The sequence below is a fragment of the Bufo gargarizans genome, chromosome 6 (assembly GCF_014858855.1).
Source record: "Bufo gargarizans isolate SCDJY-AF-19 chromosome 6, ASM1485885v1, whole genome shotgun sequence".
Lineage (NCBI taxonomy): Eukaryota > Metazoa > Chordata > Amphibia > Anura > Bufonidae > Bufo > Bufo gargarizans.
The window spans coordinates 63,166,388-63,172,387 of record NC_058085.1 but is presented as its reverse complement, the minus strand read 5'-3'; positions in this window follow the sequence as shown (position 1 = coordinate 63,172,387).

Sequence of the window (6,000 nt, the reverse complement as noted above, 5' to 3'; positions counted from 1 at the left end):
CAGAGCGGAATGGAGGCTGAACGGAGCCAAACTGATGCATTCTGAGCGGATCCTTATCCATTCTGAACAGATCTCACAAACGGAATTCAAAACGCCAGTGTGAAAGTAGCCCAAGTATAAATTTTCTGTTTAGAGAGGCAGGCTGCGGGCACTTACTAAAAACTCATTCATGGTGAACCACTTTAAGACAGCTTATCCCAATCCACAGGATACAGGGGTGGCCAACCTTACATACACAAAGAGCCCAAAAAATAAACGTATGACTACCAGGAGCCACAAGCTATACATTTACACGCAGTCACCGTATTTTTTCGCCCTAGGTTTTAACAAAGAAAAATACGATTTTAAAAAATATTTTTCATCTGATCTGAGGTCTGCTAAAAATATTTATTTCTTATTGTTCATTAGCAGAGAAAAAAAATATATATATATTTTTCATCAGACCTCAGATTAGACTCCTAAATCAGATCCCTAATCATCTGAGCTACAATAAGATCCCTAAACCTCATCAGACTTCCAAATCAGACCCCCAATGCTAGGGTCAGACTCCCAGTGTCAGACCCTCAGTGCTCAGATCCCCCCCTTCTCAGATATGCCCCCCATGCTCAACCTGACCAACCCATGCTCAAAGAAGACCCCCATGCTCAGATGTGACCCCTATGCTCAAATATGAACCCCCATGCTCAGATCAGACCCCCATTGCCCAGATCAGGACCCCCCCCCCCCCCCCCCCATGCTCAGATCAGACCCACATGCTCAGTTCTATAGTTTTAAAAAATCTCTTCCCTCTCCCGATCAGGCACTGGGCTCCTGCTCGGGCACCTGCTACTCTGCAGGTCTGACACGCTCTCCACTGTGACCAGACGAGCACGACATCAGGTCATAGTCCGTGTCTCCACGTACTACGTACTCACACTGCGTGCATCAGGACATAGTGTAGAGTGAGCTGGACCTGCAAAGTAGCAACAGTGCCCGATCAGGAATAGAGATCTGAGCACGGGGCGGAAAGATAGCCGGCCTGACTGCTTCCCAGCTCCACAGCTAGAGCCGCACTTGGAGAAGCAAAGAGCCGCATGTGGCTCAAGAGCCACAGGTTGGCCACCCCTGGGATAAGGGATAAGAGTCTGATTGGCAGGGACCATCCACTGCCACTGGGGCTCCTGCTGATGACAAAAACAATGGCCCATGCTCCCCCGTTTGAATGGAACTCTATGGGGCTGCCATGCTTGTAGTTAGCTATCTCCGGCAGCCCCATAGAGTTCAATGAAGTGGCAGACACGTGTGTCTGATGCTCTATTCAGATAGGGAGCCTGAGCCCCCGTTATCACGGTTGGCGGGTGGCCCCAGCGGTCAGACCCTTTCTGATCATACACCTATCCCGTGGATAGGTGTTAAAGGGGTTTTCCCATCGCATTCAATGGGGGCATATCGCTAGGATATGCCCCCATTGTCTAATAGGTGCGGGTCCCACCTACAATAAGAACGGAGCGTGGAAATGAACGGAGGGCGCACTGCGCATGCTCAGCCACCCTCTATTAATTTCTATGGGGCCACCGAAAATCGCAGAGCGCTGGCTCCGCTATTTCCGTCTTCCCTATAGAAATATCCTAGCGACATGCCCCCATTGTCTGTGATGGGAATACCCCTTTAAGTTGTCTTAAAGGGACCCCTATAATTGTTTTCCGTAAAACTACTAAGTTGCCGCGGTTAGTATTGACTGCAGCATCTGAGTGGTTAAACCGCTAATTAGACATAGAGGACTGATTAGATAAGCAAGTGCTGAGCTGCAATACCCCGTCATGGCCACTACACAGTGGATGGCACTGTCTGCTTCTGGCTCTATCCACTGTGTTACCTACTGTACTAGCGGGTATTGAGAACAGCGGCCAGATGTCGGACCCCCCCCACCGATTAGATATTGATGATCTGTGCTGAGGATAGGCCATCAGTATCTAGAACCTGGACAGCAAAGAGAACACAAGTGACATTGAATCTATGAACCTGCATACAGCACATACAACAAGGGAAGCAATGACAGTGAAGCTGCTAACCACACATGAAAGAAACTGCGGTTACGCTGGCAGTACACCGGACACACCCTCGCTGCAGCACTGCTGTCACCTACAGTACTTTTTGGTATTGATTTTGACTTCTTTTCTTCATATTTATATGGAGGAGGAACTAGAATACATTTTTGTAATACATTTTTAGGCATCACTCAGTCTCATAGACTGTAAATGGGGCGGCGGTGCACATGCTCGACCACCGCCGCAGTGAAGAGGGTTGTGGTCGCTCGTTCTTACATTTATCTCTTGATTTATCATTAACAGCCACCCAACACCGTCAAGTGTACACCTGATAATATGCTTAATGAGGGTCTGACCAGTGGCGTCCCAGCCGTAATTCACTGGCGGTTTCAAAGAATCTCCTATCAGTGAAAAACACCATGATTTTCACGGACCTATAGACTTCTATGGGCGTGCCTGATTCGCATCACAGATCAAAGTAGTGCATGTCTCGGTGATTTTTTTACCGACCCACGGTCAATAAAAAAAATATTGCAATGTGAACAGACACATTTAAATCAATGGGTAAATGTGCTGCCCGTGGAAAATGCGGACAGCGCGCGTCCGTGAAAAACGGAAATGTGGATGAGGCCTAAAATTGCTGAATGACCGGGCTCTAGTGTATTGTATATTACCTTGTCACTAGTGAAGTAGATATTATGTGGGGGAATTATTGTGGCAATCCCGAGCTGTAAGATGTATAATTACGGACGAGGTGTTCTGTGGTGTCAGCTGGTGTAGCTTTTTAGCGTCAATATTTATATAGAATGTTTCACTTGTTTGCTTTTTGTATTCTTTAGATCCGCTTCTGCTGATATACCACTAGTTTTGGTATGCGAGTATTGTGGTATGTATCGTCCTCTAATTCTGGGTCCAGATGCAAGCATTAAACTTTGACCCACTATTATAATTGGTCCGTGTTTCCCCCTGTACAGGGATCACTACCCAGGATCAGTATTCAGTATCCAGTTCGGGATCAATTGGATATAAATTGCTAGATCCCAGCCAGGACTAAAGCCTCATTCACACGTCCGTGTCCATGCTTAAATCCGTGAAAAGGTGGTCAGTGATGGATCCATTTTTGGTCCTTGTGTCCGTTTTTTTTTGCTGTCTGTGTGCCATCCGTGTTTCACTGACACTGAACAACTTTAAAATAATTTTCAAAGCATCTCTTCCTAATGATCTTCCGTGTTGCATCCGTGGTTTTTTCACGGACCCATAGCCTATAATGGACGTGATGGATCCATGAACACGGGCAAAATAGAGCATGCATCCGTGCTAAAAAAAATCGACCCATGGAGCGTGCTAAAACACTGAAGTGTGAATACACATACTAAAATGAACGGGGACGTGTGCTGTCCGTGGAAAACACGAATTAGTGACCACTAATACGCCTTTTTACTGACGTAAACAAAGGGGGTTTTAGCTAAACAACTGGCCTCATACAAGTACATTGATGAAAAAACAAAAAAGTTATAGCTCTTGGAATGCGATTTTTTTTTTTTTAAATGTGTGTGGTCACTAAGGGGTTAACCAGCATTCCCTTCTGTATTGCTTCACAGAATGTCAGCGAAGCAATACAGAGGGAAATGCTGGTAAGGCCTCAGGCCTCATGTGTGGCGTCCATGTTTGTGCTGCGGACCACAAACGTACGGGCAGCGACCATGTGCCTACCGTATGTGGACGCGGACCCATTTACTTGAATGGGGTCCGCGATCCTTATCCGAGAGTTCGCACCGCAAAAAAGCAGTGCATGCACTACTTTTTTGCAGTGCAGAGGCACGGACAGAAAACCCACGGAAGCACTCAGTAGTGCTTCCGTGGGCTTCCGCTCTGTGCCCCCATTCTGCACTGCACCTCATGGATTGCAGATCTATTCAAGTGAATGGGACCGCATCCATGATACGGCATTCACACGGCGGTGCCCGTATATTGTGGACCTGCTGTTTTGCGGGCCGCAACACAGACACAGACCTGCTACGTTCGTGTGCATGAGGTCTTACTCACATACCAAAACTAGTGGTATATCAGATTATATTTTAATTATTAGGCGCATTAGATGGTCCGCACCGCAAGGAAATAGCGGTGCAGAGGCATAGACCGAAATCTCACGGAAGCACTCCGTAGTGTTTCCATGGGCATCCGATCCGTGTCTCCGTGTCTTGCGGATTATTGACGGCTGAGGACACAAGGTTATGGCGAGCTGGTTTCACATAGATGTACGGTATTTTATATTCGCACCCCATGGGTTTCGTTAAATTATTCGAGCTATGATCACCATGGGAGGTCCAGGTGAGGCCATTTTTAGCGGCCATACGCACTAAATAGCTCTTGGCTGATGATGTGTATTCAGTGAGTGGCGAGGGGAGAAAGCCACCGCCGGCTTCTCTCCCGGGAGAACCAAAGGATCAGGCAAAAATATTCAATTCGCCCAATACTTTTCTCCACCGACGGGAGTCGGAAGCTCCCCACACACATTGGACTGAGAATGGCCGACAATATACTAATGTGTATGAAGGCCTTTAGGTTAGGTGTACAGCCTGCTTAATACCAGGCCCCTTTGCATCCTGACCTTCCGTGGTGCCTCAAAAGCCAACTCAAAGCTAAGGACCAATTGACGTGTGTTTGTTCTGCATGGTCAGGGCACCATAGAGGTTTCTGTTTCAGCAAGAATAATGCAGCCAGAAGTAGTGTTTTAAATAAAAAATTGGGCTGCATATAGATTAGAAAAATGTTGGCTAAACCCACCAGCGTCAGCAGGACCGGCCAACCCAATAATGTGCATGGGCGTGACCCACCTGCCCGCTACAGCAGATGTCGGAGGAAAGTAGGATCAAGCATATTGGATTTCAACGTAGCCGAACCTTTAATTTTCAAGCGAGAGAAGCCGCCACCAGAGGTCACTATTGAACACATGCAGACTTGGCCGAGCTGAGCATGCATGTGCATAGAGAGAAATAGCTCCTGGAGATTGAGCATTCATCCAACCGCTGTCCGAAGTGTATGGCCAGTTTTAGATCACATCCAGATATAGTTTATTTGATAAAACAGCCGGGTTATGTGTATGTGCTGAAGGCATGACCCCTTCCCATAATGCACCAGGAGACGCCCCCTGCTGCGTGCCGACAGTGAGAATCCATTCTTTCCTTCTACATTTCAAAGTTCATGTTTACCTCTGAATCATCCAGGGGGATCAATATCCGTGCATTTTCATCGCTAGCAACTGAGTGTACTTATGTTAGCAAGATGTAGGAGACAGATGGGAGTATGACTGTTGGCTTAAAGGGGTTGTGCCACCATTAAAGGGATTTTGCCATCAGAGACTATGGGGGGCACATCGCTAGGCTATGCCCCCCATTATCTGATAGGTGGGGGTCCCTCCTCTGTGACCCGCACCAACAATGAGAACGGAGCGGGGGAGAGTTGTGGCCGAGGACCCCGGGTTTCTCTGGGTCCGGCCACCACCAAGCGCTGCTCCCCGCTGCCCCCATACAAGTGAATGGGAATGCACCGCACATGCACGGCCCTCACTCCCATTAATTTCTATTGGGCCGACAGAAAAAGACGATCCAGCAGGGAAAGGTGGTGGAGGGTGCACTGCACATGTGCAGCCGCCCTTAATTCATTTCTATAGGGCCCATAGAAATGGATGGGAGCTGTGGCCGCGCAAGCGCGGTGTGCTCCCATTCACTTGTATGGGGAGAGCATTTGGCGGTGGCCGGACCTGGGAAACCTGGGGTTCTCCAGCCGCCACTTTCCCTGCTCCGTTCTCGGCGTAGGTGCGAGTCCCTCACCTATCAGGCAATGGGGGCATCCTAGCGATATGCCCCCGATTGTCTGTCATGGGAATACCCCTTTGAATGTTATTTTAATATAATTCAGCCTGAAAAAGTAGTTACTTTTGTCATTTACTTCCCCCAGTTGTGAGATATTC